The following is a 20,300-nucleotide window of genomic DNA, read 5'->3' as shown; positions in this document are numbered from 1 at the left end:
ATTTTTTTGGGGGGGGAAAAACATAAAATCAATGATTTATTGTGAAAAAAAAACAGTGTCAATCGCATATCTATTACTTTCAGGAATAATTATAATAACAATGCTAGCATAATTAATATAATGATTTCAACTTTTCTAAACATTCCATTCTTTGTTTTTTGAAGGATTCTTACAGAATCCTTCAAATCCAGCAGGAGAATTTTTTTTAATGGATGAGGAATAAAATCTAGAGACATGACTCCCAAGGTCATGCATTCAGTTATTATTAACAATAATAAACAAAAGCAACAGCAACAGCAGCTTTTTATAGTCAATGACTACTCACCAGAACTTAAAATTCAGGTCCCCTGCCTCCAAATTCCACACTATTTCTCTATACATAACATACCTTGCCAGTATCCTTAAGGGAAAGTGACTAAGTTAATGGATTACCAGGATGGAGAAATAATTAAAGCCTGAGCCTGTGATACACATCGTTAGTCACTAGCATATGACAGAATATTCACTTGGTTGCTCAATTCGGTGTTAAGGAAGTGTGGCCAAGAGAGCGGTAGGACAAAATAATGTAAAATTAGTGGTCTGGGATCCATTTGGTGGCAGAACCATAACTAATTACTGCTCTTATGCACTGAAGATGCCTAATTACTCCCTGTTAAACCTATTTCTCTGTCTGCCACTGTAACATGTGACCTTGGACAAGGTCATTGAGCTCTGTGAACCTGTATTGAGCTCTGTGAATTGTATGGCATTGCCCATACAATATTGGGGACTAGATGATCTCTAGGGTCCCAGTATTCTAAATGTCCCTGCTTCAGTGAATGAGAAGTGGGCAGGTTTTTCACCAGTAACAGTTGAGAAAGCAATGCTCAGTGATTATCAGCTGGGGTTTGACCAACCACAATTCAGTGATTCCAACACTTTAGTGCAGAGTAGAATCAACTACAGTATATATTTGCATATTTCTTAGGTCTCACCTCAAGAAATTCTGATTCATGGGCCACACTTGGAGAAATGCTTATCCTTTCCTTGAAAGGCTGATCTTGAATTCAGTGAGTCACCTGAGTAATACCAGCTTCCAGTGATCATAATTGGAGCCATTAGTCACTTTAGTTCTCAATGAAAATATTAATTTCTTGGTTCAGACCTTTTAACATTTTTATTTACCAATGAAGTAAATGAACTTTCTAACAGTGACTTGTGTGGAAAATATACTAAATAATAAACTATCTGAAGAGAATAAATTGGCTACTCAAGGAATAGAAAGAGAATAGAATAGTATGTACTTTAAGTGGATTTTTAGGATCTTCACAAATATTAAAAGGTACTTTATTACACTAGATATTTCCTTTTAGGTAAAGATTCTCAATGTCAACTTCAGTGTCAATTCATTATAAAAATAATAAAGTTAATTTTGAATAATCTTAACACTGAAATAAAGGTTTGATGCCTCTGTATATGAGGTGAAAACATCTTCTGATAAGTAAAACATTGCAAACAAACTCAGTTGATCATTATAAATGTGTAAGAAAAAGGAGAAAATTGAGAACACAATTTTGAACACTAATTGTTTGGAGACAGGGGAATCCCAAAAGCAGGATAAATCCATATGGATTGACAGGGTCTGTGAAGTTCAGTAAACTATGGTGAATAATGAAAAATTAAAAATCAACTGACAATTGTCCAATATAACTCACTGGAGAGAATGTTAAAGAGACATTTTTCCATGTTCATGGATATTTCATCATAAATATAACAACCTTCTTAAATTAATATAAATAAAAGTAAATAAACTTCTAAATTTAAAGTAAGGTCAAAGAAAAAGAAAAACGTCCATTTTGACTGGCCTGAGGTAGGAGCGGGTCACAGCTTGGCAGGTCCAGAACATCTGGTTGGGGTGCTTCAGAGGAGAATGCCTCTGGGTATGACAGAATGGCTTTGGCACAGAGAGCTCCTAGGGGACCCGGGGAAACTCTGGCTGAGAGAGCAGAGTCACCCGTGGACCATGCCCACCCCAGCCAGCACTGGACCTGCTTCACCATAGATTCCACTGACTGAGGCTGAGTCCCCCAGAGAGACAGAGAAGAGATACCCAACAGCACAAGAGCGGTAGCAAGCAACAGCAACCTGGGGTGTGGGGGAGGATTCCACACTTGGAAGTGGAACTCTCTGTAGATTCAAGACACCCCTCTGCGTTCTCAATCCAGGAAAAAGGGGCAAGAGAGCAATAATGTCCACCTTGCAATCTACTGGGAGGGCTTAAGGCAGCTTTTTCTTTTTGTTTACTATTTTTTTAAGATTTTATTTATTTATCTGTCAAACAGAGAGAGAGCACAAGCACAAGCAGGCTCCCCTGCTGAGCAGGGAAGAGGGACTTGATCCCAGGAGCCTGGGATCATGACCTGAGCTGAAGGCAGATACTTAACTGACTGAGCCACCCAGGCTTAAGGCAGTTTTAATCAGTTTAAACAATAATTATTTTAACCAGTTTTAACATAGGACTGGCGACTGAGGGGAGGATGAGACATGACCACTGCCTTAGGCTGATTTCCCTGGAGAAACAGAATCTCAGAGCATAGCTGTTTCACTGCAGAGTCTTCCAGGAATACCACCACCGGTGTAGGACTGAAGGAGGGCAGCCAAAGTGGCTGGGAGGAAGCTGAACGGGGATACGAACCCCATGGAAATTCGGGAAATAGGGTGGCCCTGCAGAGTTGTTCAAAGTGAGCCCAGAAGAGCCATGTGTTTGGGCCTTCTAACTGACCAGTTACTGGGGTGGGCTGTATGCCATTGGGCAAGGCAGCTCCCTTCTGCCAGCAGAGGCTGAGGCTCAGAGAGAGGCTCGGGTGAGAGCCACCCACAGCCAACCTATCAGGTGCCTGGGAGAAGGAATGGCTTGTTCCTGAAGGTGGACCCCGCTGGCGGCTGGCATACACAGCATCCTTTCCATCCACACCCTCGCTGCAAACTGTTTTGGAGTTGTTCATGCTACTTAGATGTGTCTGTCCAATTTCATCCAAATTCTGAAATCCAGTGTGTCTGTACCTACCTGTAACCTCCACACATTTTAACCCGGTAACCTACACATATTAGATACTCAACAATTGCATACTGATACAGAGTTTCTGAGACTGGAGACCAGTAGAATAAGCAGATCATGAACAGTGGTGGGGAGCCGGCAAAGGAAGTCGGTTGGAGAAGAAATGCGGGAGGCTGGACATGTGTGAGGACAGGGGTTATAAGAGAAGTCTATATACCTTCCCTTTAATTTTCTTATGACCCTAGAACTTCTCTAAAAAAAAATAATAAATAAAGTCTTTCTTTAAAAAATGGGGGGGAAAAGGCAGGGCAGTGAATGTGGTCCATTTTGGACATCTAATTTAAACTGACAACAGTACAGGTAGGTAAAGAGGTTCAACAGGTTAAAAAGGTAGGATCATAGTTTGGGGCTACTTCGGTGGTACAGAACAGAATGTATGACATCATCTTCTCAGTTCTTTTTTTTTTTTTTTTGCTAGGAATAAGGTGCTATTTATTGCTCTTAAAGTGAACACAAAGCAAGCTCAGGAGCAGAGAGTAAGATTCTCCAGGAAAAGGAAAAAGGCCTTGATGTAAGGAAGCAACATTCCAGAGCAGCCGGACATTGTTCCAGTCCAGAAGGTGGGTGGTTTCCAAATCAGGGACCACGAAAATAATACTGGAGATCTGTGAGTCCTGAACACCCATCAGGCCCCGGGGACACACACCGCATGTAGACCTCACACACACCGGGTAGCAGTTTCCTAATACATGGAAGTGCTGCTTGAAGGATCAAACTCTGAAGTTCCTTCCACCAAGAGGTTTGGAAGTGAACTCAGAGTAGCTTTCTTTTTTTCTTTTTTTTTTTTAAATTTTTTATTTTTTATAAACATATATTTTTATCCCCAGGGGTACAGGTCTGTGAATCGCCAGGTTTACACACTTCACAGCACTCACCAAAGCACATACCCTCCCCAATGTCCATAACCCCACCCCACTTCTCCCAACCCCTCTCCCCCCAGCAACCCTCAGTTTCTTTTGTGAGATTAAGAGTCACTTATGGTTTGTCTACCTCCCAATCCCATCTTGTTTCATTGATTCTTCTCCTACCCACTTAAGCCCCCATGTTGCATCACCACTTCCTCATATCAGGGAGATCATATGATAGTTGTCTTTCTCTGCTTGACTTATTTCGCTAAGCATGATACGCTCTAGTTCCATCCATGTTGTCGCAAATGGCAAGGTTTCATTTCTTTTGATGGCTGCATAGTATTCCATTGTGTATATATACCACATCTTCTTGATCCATTCATCTGTTGATGGACATCTAGGTTCTTTCCATAGTTTGGCTATTGTGGACATTGCTGCTATAAACATTCGGGTGCACGTGCCCCTTTGGATCACTACGTTTGTATCTTTAGGGTAAATACCCAGTAGTGCAATTGCTGGGTCATAGGGCATTTCTATTTTCAACATTTTGAGGAACCTCCATGCTGTTTCCCAGAGTGGCTGCACCAGCTTGCATTCCCACCAACAGTGTAGGAGGGTTCCCCTTTCTCCGCATCCTCGCCAGCATCTGTCATTTCCTGACTTGTTGATTTTAGCCATTCTGACTGGTGTGAGGTGATATCTCATTGTGGTTTTGATTTGTATTTCCCTGAAGCCGAGTGATATGGAGCACTTTTTCATGTGTCTGTTGGCCATCTGGATGTCTTCTTTGCAGAAATGTCTGTTCATGTCCTCTGCCCATTTCTTGATTGGATTATTTGTTCTTTGGGTGTTGAGTTTGCTAAGTTCTTTATAGATTTTGGACACTAGTCCTTTATCTGATATGTCGTTTGCAAATATCTTCTCCCATTCTGTCAGTTGTCTTTTGATTTTGTTAACTGTTTCCTTTGCTGTGCAAAAGCTTTTGTTCTTGATGAAATCCCAACAGTTCATTTTTGCCCTTGCTTCCCTTGCCTTTGGCGATGTTCCTAGGAAGATGTTGCTGTGGCATCTTCTCAGTTCTTAAGTGTAAGAAAAGATCTGGGGGTGGAAGGTAGAGTAATAGATAAATATCTCCCTTTAATATTTTTTATAGAAGGTCTAATATAGTTTAAATGTTTAGGAACTTCCTTGCATGGACAAACAAAGGAACAGCGGTGACCAGAAGGGCTAATCAGTCTTGAGATTCAGGTTGCATAAACAGGGAGTTTACAAAAATGACCATGTACAAAAATAACCCTAATCTCAGTGCTCCAACTCCTCACCTAAGTAATGAGCAGACCTTGGCTTTTTTACATGGGACCTCCTCTCCCTAAATAGTCTAGGAATTTCCAAAAGTGCTCACATGTGTCATTGAAATGGCTCCTAAGCTTCACCAGGATTGGGCCCTTGAGGAAATCGCTTTGTCAGTCTCGAAGGGTGGGGTGGGGCTATCAGACACCTTAGAGCCATTCCTCAAATCTCAGGACTCCTCCTGCTACGATGTATCCCGGCCCTTCTGAGGTGCTCATTCAGGACCATCAGCCCCCAGATGTCTGTGGTTTATCATTCTCTCCAGTTAGCTGAGAAATTCTTTCCCTTTCTTCTTCGCTTCAAAGATTAGCTGTTTGGAAGCCAGACAATAGTCGTTTTTCTTTCCCGGAGCTGATAAGCATTGCACAGTTAAGTTACTCTTCCTTGAGCACCTAGAGGACATGGGTGGTCGCAGGAGGGGAGGTGGTGGCCTCATGGGGTCCCAGCCAGGGCAACTCCTTTTTTTAATATGTTAATGAGCCATTGTTCTATTTGTCATTACTTGTCTCAGTTCCCATCTTCTTCCTCTTCTGGTTCCCTGGCTTCCTTTGGTCCTTGAGGACATCCGAAGTGCCCCCAAGTATGAATCTCACAGTAATATCTCCAAGTTGATACACCAAGACTGACTCTGGTAGTTTCCATGCACTAGGCAATTTCAGCTTAAAACAAAAAGTGCAATCTATTTTCAATACGAAGAGATAATGTTGTCTAAAAGCCTGGGGATAACAGTTAAGCCCACTGAAAACCAATAAAAAGCCTTTTAAAGGCCACCATTCTCTTTCATGACGTTTTTCTTAATGCTGGATGTCCCGTACCACCAGGCAATCAGGTAATAGGATTGATTTTTATATAGCTCAGTTTCAAGAACATGCGAGCATTTATAGGGAAGGTGGAAGGGCTGAAGAGAAAAGAGAAAATGGGTTTCTGTACCTTCTCCCCTAGCACAGTTCCACTTTTCCTTTGTAGGAAGTAATTTCCCACACACACAGCACTAGAGAGCAGGGCTGTTCAACCATTATGTTCCAGTGCCAGAGACCCAACCTGGATATTCCAGGAACCTACCATATTTCCCAACTCTGCCACTAATTTGCACTAAAGGGTGCCCTCACTTAACCTCTTGGTGGGTATCTAATGAAGAGGAAGAGGGATGCCTGGGTGTCACAGTCGGTGAGGCATCTGACTCTTGGTTTCAGCTCAGGTCCTGATCTCCAGGTCATGGGATCGAGGCAGGCATTGTGCTCTGCACTCAGCACAAACTCTGCTTGGGATTCTCTCTCTCCCTCTCCCTCTGCCTCTCCTCCTTATGCTCTCTCCCTCTCTCTCAACTAAATAAATGTATTTTTAAAAATGAAGAGGAAGATACTTGCCCATTTTAAGTCAGCACCATGCTCCAGGCATATCTACCAGGAATATAACTAGTACAACTAATGACATAGGTAGACACTTCAAAAAAATCTAGAAAAAATTTAAATAAAGGTTAAATCACCAAAAGTTTCCCAAAAAACAGCCCTATTTTAATCTTATCCAAGGAGATGCATAATAAGGCATTTTCTGGGGTCAAGCAGAAAGCCAGGAAAGGATGAGCAGCTCACCTTGCTCCTGAGAGACGGGTCCTGGCCCACTTCTACTGACTGTGAATCCGGGTGTGGCACGTGCACAGCTGGCCAAGGAGTTCTGCAAAGACTTTCTTTTCTGCTTCTGCTCAGTTTCCACCTTTGACAGGAACTCTCTGACCTTCAACACCATGTTCCAGATCCCATCTTTATCATACTAGCTCTGACATCTGATAACTGACACCATCTGGCCTTAAGACCTCACTCTCATAAAGAAGTAGTCAAAATTCATTATATTCTGACCTCCGTTCCCATAGGCCGTGATGGAAACATTCATTAGAACAAACATGGGAGTGTCAGGGACTTTTTTAGGAAGGCAGGAGTCTGGGAGAACTAGCAAATGAAGGTGGCTACTCAAAACTAGGGTGAGTTATTCTAAGAATAAAACCCAGTAGCTATGAGCACTCAATCCAATTGTTCCTCCAAAAACCAGCTATGAAAAATGCTTGAAAATAAAAGACACTGAAAAATAAATACATATTTGAGTAACTATCCACTGCTGTTAGTCCATGCAGTCTCTGGGTATTTTGCCTCACTTACCAGTCAGATGAAACCCTCTGGGACTAGTGCACAATTTCTGCATCTTCTTTCTAGGAGAACTTTGTAGACAATCCTCAGCTTGCAAAGAAATCAACACTTCTCCCCTGATTGCCCTTCTTTTTCCCCTTTTCCTCGCTGCTGGAGCTCCCCTCCACCTACTGACTTCCTGAACTCTGACCCTGATGCTGCTGCTAGGGGAGAATTCTCAGTTGTGCAGTGTGCTTGGTTCAGAAGCAAGGAAAGGAGTTTAAGAATTTTCAAGAGCTATGTATTTCCATTAGAAATGTTCGCTTCTCATTAAACCACAAACCTCAGTAGCAGAAGATACTTTTTTCCTTAAGAAATCAAAATTAAGTGGCCTTAAGTTTGGTCCAACAACTCAGCAAATTCACCAAGGATCCAGGTTTTCCCTTTAGATTCTGCTGGAACTTTGAGGGGTTCTCGCAAAATACTCCCTCAACATTGTATCCAACCAGCATTTCAGATCAAGTCTGTGCACATACGGTGACTCTCCCAACACACAGGTGACCTCTTCTCCAGTCAGGACACTGAGGGGACAAACGGTGGCTGTTGATTTCTTATTCTTCAGGCCTCTGTGAAGAGCAGTGAACTTCCAATCATTCATAGTATCCCAAGAAGGTGAATTACCACCTGAAAGTAATGATGAAGAAAGGAATAGAAGAAAAATAAGAGGCTGGATTAGATTAGATCAGACCAGATCAGATGGACTCAAATGTCCCATTTGCTCTAACTTCCTACTAAATGTAATGGGGGGGGGGTGGGTATTGAGGGCAGATCCTTCTAGAGATAGAAGGAAGAGTAAGACCATCTAGAAGAGTTGTCAGTGTGAATACACTAATTACTCAAGACATAGGAGGAGAGCTGCTGGAGGGGCTTCAGAGGACAGAGAGCAAAGCTGAATGAGGAAATCAGGAGTACAACTGCAGGAAGTGGGAAGGTCACCAAGGTGGTGGTACAATAGAGACTGTAGAAGTAATATTTAATGAATGTAAAGAGTGAGAGAAAAAGAGAGAGAGATGGCATTGATACTCTGATGATGAGAGACATCATGGTAGTTATGCCCCAAAAATATTGATTTGGAATTGACATAAACAATGGACGGAGGAAATGAAGTTCAGAAATTCCAGTTAGGAAGAGAGAGCGACAAACCAGAGAGGGGAGTGAGGAGCGGAGGCCAGACAATGAAGAGATAGAACCTTCAGCTCTGGCAGCTGAAAGAATGCACAAGAAACAGAAAGCGGGGGAGCCGCTGACTTTGACTTTGGTGATGATGACTGGTCCAGCAGTGCAGTAAACAAGGACAGCTAGGTCAAGAGGAACATAATTTTAGGGAGCTGGAGTGAAATGTGGAGAGAATTTTTATCTTGAAACTGTTGACTTCTAATGGGTTTTCTGGCATGGATACTGGCATAGATACTTGTAATGGGTTATCGGGCAGGTGTTTGAAAATGGGAGCCTGGAATTTGGGAGAAAAGTAATCAGGGGTGAGGAGTTGGCACCTATACACAGAGGGTAGTTGAAGCCTAAGTAAATCGATTAAGTAACCAGAGAGAGAACCAAGAAGAATGAAGAAAAGGGAAGGGAGAGGAGGGGAGGGAAAGAGAAGAGAAGGGGAAACTAAGCAGAGAGACCTAGAGAATGTCCATATTTAGAAGGAAGATTGTGTTCTCCCAACATTTATAACACTGTATGGAGGTTGGTTGAGGGCAGACTGAGTAAACCCCAGTGTCTCCCATAGTGCAAAATTATTTGACAAAATTATTCATTTCCCCCTAAGTACCCTCTAAAAAGAGTGTTAGGTAGATGGACTTTGGAAAACATAGTTTAAGAAAAGGGGAGAGAATTTTATAAGACAAGGAAAATAGTTTAAGAAGGAGAGATTAAGGAAACATTAGATAATGGATACGTGATGGGAGAAGATCCCAGAAACTCTCAGAAGGGACAGGACAAGAGTGAAGAGATGTAGGAGGAAAGATACTCCTTCCTCAGCTGCCTGAGACACATGAGGAGAGAGGAAAGGTAAAATGTATCAGGGAAGTTTGCAGGGAGAAAGAAAAGTGAGACAGTCTGTAGCAGAAGGAGTCATTCTTTCCAGAAAAGAAAAGGTTAAGTGAGCAGAAAAGACACAGTGGAGGGCTGACTAAGTGGAAGAGAAATACAAAGCCAAGGGCCTGGGAAGCGAAAGCTGGGAACAAGGGAGATGTGAAGAAAAAGAGGTGGGGTAATGCCAGTTTCAAAAGTGTTTTTATACTCAGACATAAGCTTTGGCCTAAAATTTCACTTTCATGGAATTTGCCCCACAAGATATACTTGCATAAGTCTGTAGTTACATGTACAAGGATGTTCATTACAGCATTGTTTATAGCAGTTCACTGAAGGCAGTTAATAAATTAGGCCACCTCTTATATCAAATTACTAAGTAGTCAGGGATGCCTGAGTCACTCAGTCAGTTAAGCGTCCCACTCTTGGTTTTGGCTCAGGTCATGATCTCAGGGTCCTGAGATCGAGACCCACATCTGGCTCCACACTCAGCTAGGAGTCTGCTTGAGATTCTCCCTCTCCCTCTGTCCTTCCCCCGACCATGTGCACACATACACTCTCTCCCTCTCTTTCTCTTAAATAAATAAAATCTAAAAAAAAAAAAAAATGTATTAGACAAATATCCAAGATATTTTATTAAATGATTATATCAAGGTATAGAATAATATATATAGTATGAACACATGTGAAAATAGTATTCTTTGTGTGTGTCTGTCCATGCAAAAAAAAAATCTGATATTTGCACATCAAAGTAGATACCTATAAGATGTAGCTTTGAAAGAACCCAATGTGGTAAAGAAAGAGGAGTTTTTGCTTTTCACATAAAGCCCTTCTTTTGGATTTTTATAGTTTGTTCCTTCCCCACCTGGAGCTTGACATTGCCCCCCTACCTCCCAAAAATCAGGCTGGAACTCTCTCTCCTGCTGTGATCAGGCCTTCCTAGATCTGAGGGTCTCATGAATGATAGAGTACATTTCCATTTGTTGACAATTCATTTTATGGCTTTGGAGAAGTCACCAACCTTTTCTGGGTCTCTGATCTTCAGTAGATTATCACAAAAAAATATCTCTCTTAGCTCTAGGCTTGATTCCAATTCTATAGCAAAAACTAGAAAGGGCCATGCTGGGATGATAATAAGACTTTAATTTCAGAGGCAAAACAAGTTTTGGTTTCCAACAAATAACATAAAAGTGTTTCTTGAAACATGTGTGTTTATAAGTGAAGCCTGATCACACGTGATCAAAAACCGGTAAAAATACAGATTTGGAAAATTTTTGTACAAAAAACACAATTTTGACTGAATTTTGCTTTTGTTGTTAATCTTCTATGAATTCACAATTTATCTTTCATTTTTATTTTACTTATTTTCAAGGAGGACTTCACTGCCTCATATTCACTTCTCAGAAAATCTGATCAAAATTTGCTGCTACCATCCGGGTGCAGATGCGTCTTACACCCACTAGGGGTCAGACTACTACATTAATACAAACCAATCCCAACTTGAAAAGTGGTATTAATTGGTTGAGAGCTGTCCCAACTTATTTTCCTGCATAAGGACAGAAGACTGGCTGTTTAAATTAAACATTACATAAAGAAGATAATGAGAAAGAATACATTTGACAAGAAAGATTCGGAAAGTTGAAACTATCATATATAATAAATATAATATAGTAAAGAAGTTTCATCCTTAATAAAAATTTCAATTATTCAACTTGCTCATTTTGGTTGGCAAGATATTGCTCCGGTCTAAGTGGGCTCAGATTGGGGGATTAATCATTGAACCGGGCAAATGCTACGAGAGCAGAAACAACTGAAATTATTAAACTGTCAGAAAAAAAGAAGAAATCCTCATTTTTAAAGGATGAACTGCATGATTAGCAGAGGATTGAGACGGATGGGAGAAACATTTTTCTAATAGATTTCAGCCATGACAATAATAAATCTGAGTCATCCTACAGCAGTGAATGCACTCAGAGAGATGAGCAGAGGCCCAACTGGGCCCCTGCTCAGTCTCAGCTCTGCCACCGCCTGGCCCTCTGTCTTGAACAAGCAACTCATCTTTCCTTGGTCTCACTAAGGCATCTTCAGAATATAGAAGTAAGAGTGCATGACTTACAGGGAAGTTTCAAGCCCTAAATTAAACATATTATTAACCATATTGTCAAACAGAAGATAAGAAAGTAAAGGGGAAAGGTACCAAAGTCTAAAAATGGAAGGTGTTAACTGTCAAGATAGATTACCATCCATTGCCATCATTAAAAAACATAGAACAAACTGAGATTTCTAGATCATATTCATTGTCAGAGTTAACGTAAGAAACAAAAAGTCAAATTCCACTTCATTTACATTTTGAGTGACAGTATCCTAAAGTAAGGACTATCAGTGTGTATGAGAAAATCTATGAAGATCATTGTCTGGAATGATAAACAGACAATTAAAAAGTACAAACATGTTGGAGTGTGGTAGAACTGGATGGCTATGGGAGGGTGCTATAAGAATATAAGGTATATTTCTTCATATGTTATTGTATCTTTTCCCATGTGAATATATCATCTGTTAACATTTTTTAATTTAACAACTTCATTGGTGGGACAAAAATGTGTGTCAATATAAAAACAAACATAACTGAAAGTAAAAATCCCCCATGATTTGAATGGAGATTAAGAATGATATTATAGATATCTATTACTAGCGTAAGTTGTATGAGAGATTGAATGATATTGTGTACTAAAGGGGCTGCATCAAATTGGCCACGTCGAAATGGCTGTGTCCAAAGGTTCTGTCCGGCAGTTGGGTCACCTGGGTCCCGAACCCTCACTGAGCTATCTGTCCCTTACCTTGTCTCTCCAGGGAGGCTCTGAATCAGGACAAGTAACATTCCATTTCCCTTCTTTCTTTACACAGCACACACTCACACACACACATTTCTTAGCGAAGTTTTAATGTATATTAACCTACACAAATAAACAATGGAGAGGGTCACAAATGAGTTAAACAAAGAGCTACCCTGAATCCCAGACTTCTTAATATACAGGTTTAATGCAATTCCAATCAAAATTCCAGCAAGATAACTTACAAATATAGACAAGATTATTCTAAAATTTATATGGTAAGGCAAAGGAACTACAATAGCTAAAGCAATTTTGAATATAAAGTAGAAGGTAGGAGAAATCAGTCTACTTGATTTCAACTTCTATATAACTACAGTGATCAAGAGTATACGGTATGAAGTAGAAACAGACACACCAGTCATTATTAACAATAATAAATAGAATAGGGAACCCAGAAATAGAATCACACAAATATTTCCAATTTATGTCTGACAAAGGTACAAAAGCAAGTCAATAGAGGAAAGATCACCTTTTCAAAAAAAAAATGCTGAACAACTGGACTCTCATAGACCAAAAAGATGAATGTTAACCCAAACACATTAAACAAAAAGGAGCTCAAAATGTATAAATGGGGTGCCTGGGTGGCTCAGTGGGTTAGGCCGCTGCCTTCAGCTCAGGTCATGATCTCAGCGTCCTGGGATCGAGTCCCGCATCAGGCTCTCTGCTCAGCAGGGAGCCTGCTTCCCTCTCTTTCTCTCTGCCTGCCTCTCTGCCCACTTGTGATCTCTCTCTGTCAAATAAATAAATAAAATCTTAAAAAAAAATGTATAAATGGCTTAAATGAATATATGAAACCAAAGCACTTCTAGGGAAAAAAAAAAAAAAACCCACAAGAGAAACCCTTTGGGATCTAGGACTATGCAAAGAGTTCTTAAAGCTCAATCCATAAAATAAAAGCACTGATATTGGACTTCATCAAAATTCAAATGATCGCCTCCTGGAAGACGCTTTTAAAAGGATTAAGAGACAAGCTACAGAGTGAGAGAAAATACTTGCAAACCATGTATTTGACAAAAGACTAGTGTCTACAATAAATAAACAACTCTCAAAACTAAACAAGAAAACAACCCGATCAGACATCAGGTGTAGACATGAACAGTCATGTTACTGAAGAGGCTACATGAATGGCAAATAAGCACACAAGAAGGTATTTCATATCACCAGCCATTATGGAAATGCAAAATTAAAACCTCGGTGAGATACCATTACTCACCCATCAGAAAGGCTGAAACAAAAAATTGTGACAACACCAAATGCAGACAAGAATGTGGAGAGATCAGATCACTCAGACATCGCTGGTGAGAATGTAAAATGCGAAAACCACTCTGGAGAACAGTTTGGCTGTTTCTTAAAACAAACACACAATTACCATACAGTCCAAAAATTGTACTCTCAGGCTGTTAGCCCACAGTAAAGAAAACGTATATTCACATAAAAGCCTGTACAAGAATGTTCTTAGCTACTTTATTTGTAATAGCCTAAAACTAAGCACAACCCAGACATCCTTCATTTAGTGGATTGTTCTACAAACTCTGGTACATTCATCTCATGCAATACCACTCAGTAATGAAAAGGAATGTTACAGTAATAAATAAATAAATAAATAAATAAATAAATAAATAACAGTTTGGATGCACCTTCGGAGAATTGTGCCCAGACAAAAAAAGCCAGTCCCAAAGGTTACATACATAGAATAGGGTAGGGATGGTGGGGGAAGAAAGAAAGCCTGTCCATAAAACGGCAACACAAGAATCCTGTGGTGATGAGAACCTTCCCTATCTTGACTATATAGAAGTCAATATCCTGGTTGTCACATTGTACCACAGTTCTGCAATTGTTGTGGATTAGTTACCATTGAGAGCAAATGGATGAAAGGTATATAGGATTTGTCTGCCTTATTTCTTGCACCTGTATGTGAATCTACAATAATCTCAACATGATAAGTTCAGATTAATAAATAAATATGTATACATATATTTTGTGTATTTACATACACACATACAAACCATGGCCATTACAGAAATACCATTACAGAAGTGAGGACTTTAGCAGATATGTATATTTTTTTCCTTACAGGTTATGGATGAATTATTCAGCTATTATCTATAATTTTAAAATTTATACTCTCTCTGCTTTGCGTTTTCAGGACTGGGAATCTACAGACCACATTTCTGCTTTTTTAGCTTCTTCCCTCTGAAGGCACAAAAAGGAGACAACACAAGGAGACCAAACACTGTAGAAGGAAGAGATGTGTTCCTTCCCATGTGCCTCCTGTGGGCTTCCTCTCCTGTCATGTCCCTCCAAGCATCATACAAGAACATGTCTTTCTCCCCTGAGAGAGGAAGTCCTTCCAGCACTTGAATCTAATTGCCTTTTTCCACACTTGCAAACCAGTGGCACAGAACAAATGTCAGCAAACGTTTGATTTTAAGTCATGTCAGACAGTGAATATTTGACATTTTGCTTGCTGCGCAGTCTCTGTAGCCACTCTCCAACTTGGCCATTGTTGCATGACACCGACTACAGACAATACATAAACAAATGAGTGTGGCAAGTGTTGCTTTACTCGTGGACACTGAAATTTGCATACCACATTATTTTCATGGGTCACGAAATAGTATCACTGTTCTGAGTTGAATTGTGCACCCATAAAGATAGGCAGAAGTCTTAACCACCCCACCCCCACTCCTGTACCTGTGCATGTGATTTTATCTGGAAGTAAGGTCTTTGCAGATGAAATCAAGTTAAGGTGAGGTCATGAGTTTAGGCTTTAATCTAACAGGACTGTCATTTTTCTAAAAAGAGGCAAACATCTGGGCGCCTGGGTGGCTCAGTAGGTTAAAGAGGCAAACATCTTATAAAGATGCAGACACAGAGAAAGAATAGTATGTGAAGAGATAAGAGTTACATGACCACCAGCCAAGGAGGCCAAGGGTTTTTGGGCACCACAGGAGGCTAGATAGAAGAGAGAACCATCCCAACCAGACTCTCAGAGGGAGCACAGACCTGCTGACAATTTGATTTTGGGTTTCTGGGCTCCAGAACTGCATAAGCATACATTTCTATGTTGTTGTTTTTTTAAAATTTTATTTATTTATTTGACAGAGAGAGATCACAAGCAGGCAGAGAGGCAGGCAGAGAGAGAGGAAGGGAATGAGCAGAGAGCTCCACGTGGGGCTCGAATCCAGGACCCTGAGATCATGACCTGAGCTGAAGGCAGAGGCTCAACCCACTGAGCCACCCAGGCGCCCCCATTTCTATGGTTTTAAGCCACCTAGTTTGTGACACTTTATTACAGTGGCCTTAGGAAAACAGTACAATTATTCTTTCCATTTTTATTTTTTTTCAACCATTTAAACATGTATGAACCATTCTTAACTCAAGAGCCATACAAAAAACAGACTGTGGGCTGAATCTGGCCTATGAGCAATAGTTGGCAGACCTCTGTCATGGAGTCTTCCTCACCCCCAAGATATCAGTGCCAGCCAAGCAGTGCCCCCTACAGGTATGTTTTAGCTCCACACTACTAAATTTTAATTAACTCCAACCTCATTCCTTTCTCCTCTGCTCTTAAGGGAGGGTAGCTGTTTTCTGTAACTGCTTCCATGATATCTTGCTCTTCTCCTTTCCCTCTTCAGTTATCTAGTTAATAATTTTTTTAAAGATTTTATTTATTTATTTGGGAAAGAGAGAGAGCGAGAACACAAGTAAGGGTAGTGGCAGGCAGAGGGAGAGGGAGAAGCAGATCTCTGCTTAGGATGGAGACTGATTGAGGCTCCATCCCAGGACTCCAGGATCATGATGTGAGCTGAAGGCAGACATTTAACTGACTGAGCCACCCGGGTGCCCCTCTAGTTAATAATTTTACTTCTAGTTAACCATTATTTATATTAGGGTCTCTCTGTTAAAATAACTGTATGATTTCTATCTCTTGACTGGATGCTGACCACTATAATTTCCTTTTTGAGAAATGCTTTGAGATTTTGTGTGAAGCGTATTGACCTTCAAGGTTTTTTGGATGTCTTAGTAATTATTAAATTTAATTTTAGGTAATTAAGGCAACTCTTTGCAGCGGTGGAGTTTCCGACATAAAAATTGCATACCTTGGGGCGCCTGGGTGGCTCAGTGGGTTAAAGCCTCTGCCTTCAGCTCAGGTCATGATCCCAGGGTCCTGGGAACGAGCCCCGCATCGGACTCTCGGCTCTGCAGAGAACCTGCTTCCTCCTCTCTCTCCCTGCCTTCCTCTCTTGCCTACTTGTAATCTCTATCAAATAAATAAATAAAATATATTTTTTTAAATTGCATACCTTATTTCTCATAAACTTTAATTAATAATCATTTTTGCTTAATAGACATTCTTGTGAGGATCTCTCAAGTGCTTCAGAAAAACTAAGGAAATGATACTATGTTAAACTAAAGAAAGAATGAAGCAGCCAATGTCCCATAAAGTCTATTATGCACCTGCCTTTGGCCCCGAGCAATCCCATCTTACATGTTTACCCAAGAGAAACAAAAGCACATGTTTATGAAAAGGCTTATAGGGGCGCCTGGGTGGCTCAGTGGGTTAAGCTGCTGCCTTTGGCTCAGGTCATGATCTCAGGGTCCTGGGATCGAGCCCCGCATTGGGCTCTCTGCTAAGCAGGGAGCCTGCTTCCTCCTCTCTCTGTGCCTGCCTCTCTGCCTGTTTATCATCTCTCTCTGTCAAATAAATAAATAAAATCTTTAAAAAAAGAAAAGAAAAGGCTTATAAAATGTTCACAGCAGCCTATTCATAACAGCCAAAATGTGGCAACAACCCAAGTGTCTACTAACAGGATAATGGATAAATAAATTGAGGCATATCTATATAATGAACTAATGTATGCAGAAAAACATGGATAAAAACCAAAAAACCATTATGTTAAACAAAAGAGACAAGACACAAAAGAGTATTTGTGATCTCATTTATAAGTCTAAGAACAGTCAAGACTAAGGAAGGAAGGCAGGGAGGGAAGGGAGATCTCAAAACAGTTGAGACTAATCTATGATGATAGAAATCAGAAGAATGGTGCCTTGGAGCAGAAGAATATTGACTAGAAAGAGGCAGGAGGAAGAAATCAGAGCAGGAGACAACCCATGAGAGACTCTGGACTCCAGGAAACAAACTGAGGGTTACAGAAGGGAGGGGACGGGGGCAAGGGGTAGCCTGATGATGAGTATGGAGGAGGGCACATGTTGTGATGAGCACTGGGTGTTACATGTTTCTAATGAATCGTTGAACACTACATCAAAAAACTAATGATGTACTACATGTTGGCTAACGGAACATAAAAAAAAAAGAGAGAGAGAGACAGGAGGGAATTGGGGGAGTGACAGAAATAGGTCTCGATTGGGGTCAAAGCTACAGAGGTTGATACATTTGTCAAAGCTCATTGGTCAGCACCCTTAATGTACATTCTACTTTATGGAAATTTTACTTAAAATTTTCAAGAATAAATAAAAGAAAAAAATTAGTCTCCAATTTTCAAACCTGAAATTCATAGAATAACCTTGAAAATTATAGTCTATAAACTTTTAGAAGGCAAGCACAAAACTGACCATGTTTATTTTACATATATTTTAACATGATATGACACATATCTTGACCCACTAAACATTAATGTTAGAAGCGTGAGCATTTTCCAACATATGAGGCATAGATTTCAAATGAAATCTGTGTATGTAACTCAGGTTTGACCCCCCAACCCTCCCTGCTATCTGTCTTTTCTCCCCTTCCTGCCTCTCTCTCACTTTGAGTCTTCAGAACAGACTTAGTCGAAAATTAATGAAACCTGTGCCTCATTGCTCATGCTCCCACAAAGCTCAGGAAGGAGCCCTTACAATGTGTGGCCATAGTCGTATGTCTTTGTAAAATTTTATGAAAATTAAAAAATTAATCATAATGGGTTAAAACCTGTCTCTTTGCCTTTTGCCTTTTCCCTGGGTCACATGTTCCTCTATATCAAGTTTGTGGGAGTGGCTGCTAACATTCTGGAGATTCATTTGAGTTGGAAATATATATATATATATATATATATATATATATATATCAGCCAACACAAGTGAATAGTAGAAAAGAGCAAAATACGCCAAAGGGGAGGCTGGTCTATGAAAATTGTTTCAATCATCATACATACAAATCCGGCAATAAAAGAACTGTTACCAACAACTAGTCAAAACAGAAGCCTTTCTTGTTGGGAATGTATTTGATAATGCAGCGTATACAAATATAAGCATATGATTTATACAATTTTGTTCTTTCTGGTGGAAATCACTTGACCTGTTACTTATTTGAATTTGTGTATTTGTAAAATGCAAAGCTATAAAAGCATTAAAATATTGAATGTATTTGCATGTGAAGTTCATATTTTGTGCACTCTAACTATCAATAATAAGTTCTAACTTTTAAATTATCCAGGTAGAAGAAAGTCTTATTTCTTATTTAGGAAATAATTCTTATTCTTATGAGAATTACAAAGCTATCCTATAAAAAGATGATCAAAAATATACAGCCAAGAAAATGTAGAAGAAAGGTTTTTTCCAGGCTATTAACTAATCAAATTGGATTTTGTGATGTTTGTGGTATTTGTCTACATTTTAAAAATTGGAACATCTTATTTCTTTTCTCATATTAAATAAACATGCATTTTTTAAAAGTTAGATATTTTAAAGCAGGTTGGCAAGTTTTATAAGCTTCAGGCCTCACTTTACCCCCAGATGGGGTGACCAAAAAATAAATGTCAACCTTCTAAAAAGAAAAAAATAATTAAATAAAACCAATAAAACCAAGCAATTTATTTCATACCAATAAATATATACCTAAATAACAAGGAAATAAAGATGTAGAGGAATAAACAATCAATGAGCTACAGCCATAAGGGCAATCAGGAACTGAGGCATTCCACACCCCTCTTCCAAGTAGGATTTGCTTTCTCTTTATACCCTGTTACTTAGCCATAATTCCTTCCTTTATGATCTCAAACTCTGGTAACAAAAAAACCTTAAAAACTTAGCTACAAAAGATGTTAAGGGGGATTTTTTTTTTTTTGGTCTCATCCAATTTTGGTTCCCAACAATCATCAGCTACCTAAAATAATTCAATGAAAGAAAGTATTCTCTTGAGGAAAAAAAGTCAATTTTAACATTTTTCATCAACCTGAAAGTTATCTAAATGGCATCAATAATGTAATTTAACTTGTTCATAAAATACTGCCTATCTCAGAAAGCGTGGGGTCATATGTTCAGACTGACCCAATTTAAGAATTGTTAGACCCCACATAGTCAATTTCAAGTTGAAATGTGGTCCAAACTGGACGGTTACTTTCTTAAATCTAGCCCGCAGATATCAGGAGTAAACTTCTCCTGGGTCCAGTGGTGCAACATTTGTTTTTTTTTTATGTATGGCTGGAGGGGGGCAGTGGCATTGGAGATGCAGGGCCTCCGATGAAGCCCATCCCAGGCTCCATCCCAGGATTGCTGGGATCATGCCCTGAGCCAAAGAAAGACACTTAACCAACTGAGCCACCCAGGGACCCCTCCCTCCCTTTTTAAATTCCAACCTTAATACTATTAATTACATAAATAACACATTGTTCTAGTGTATTATTAAAAAAACTCATGGGGTGCCTGGGTGGCTCAGTGGGTTAAGCCGCTGCCTTCGGCTCAGGTCATGATCTCAGGGTCCTGGGATCGAGTCCCGCATCGGGCTCTCTGCTCGGCAGGGAGCCTGCTTCCCTCTCTCTCTCTCTCTGCCTGCCTCTCCATCTACTTGTGATTTCTCTCTGTCAAATAAATAAATAAAATCTTTAAAAAAAAAAACTCAGAATAAATTTAAAATAATCTAAGTGCTCATTAATAAAAGAGTTGATGACACAATTATGGA

General features: G+C 39.9%; 1 protein-coding gene across 7 annotated transcripts in view; it reads right to left on the bottom strand.

Moving 5' to 3' along the window:
- LOC116591218 overlaps positions 1-20,300 on the bottom strand; it is a 198,499-nt gene that overhangs the window by 97,277 nt on the left and 80,922 nt on the right. For 3 of the 7 annotated variants that reach the window (XR_004285877.1, XR_004285876.1, XR_004285872.1), the window contains 2 exons: positions 6,888-8,099; positions 4,944-5,954 (listed from right to left, as the gene is read on the bottom strand). The gene's annotated coding sequence lies outside the window, so the exon portion shown is untranslated. Of the gene's footprint in view, positions 1-4,943; positions 5,955-6,887; positions 8,100-20,300 lie in introns of those variants that run through there. The other 4 variants (XR_004285873.1, XR_004285875.1, XR_004285878.1 and 1 more) reach the window with 4 other exon arrangements.

The sequence above is a fragment of the Mustela erminea genome, chromosome 5 (genome assembly GCF_009829155.1).
Source record: "Mustela erminea isolate mMusErm1 chromosome 5, mMusErm1.Pri, whole genome shotgun sequence".
Taxonomy (NCBI): domain Eukaryota; kingdom Metazoa; phylum Chordata; class Mammalia; order Carnivora; family Mustelidae; genus Mustela; species Mustela erminea.
The sequence above is the reverse complement of the archived record's forward strand: the minus strand, read 5'-3'. Positions and strand labels throughout refer to the sequence as shown.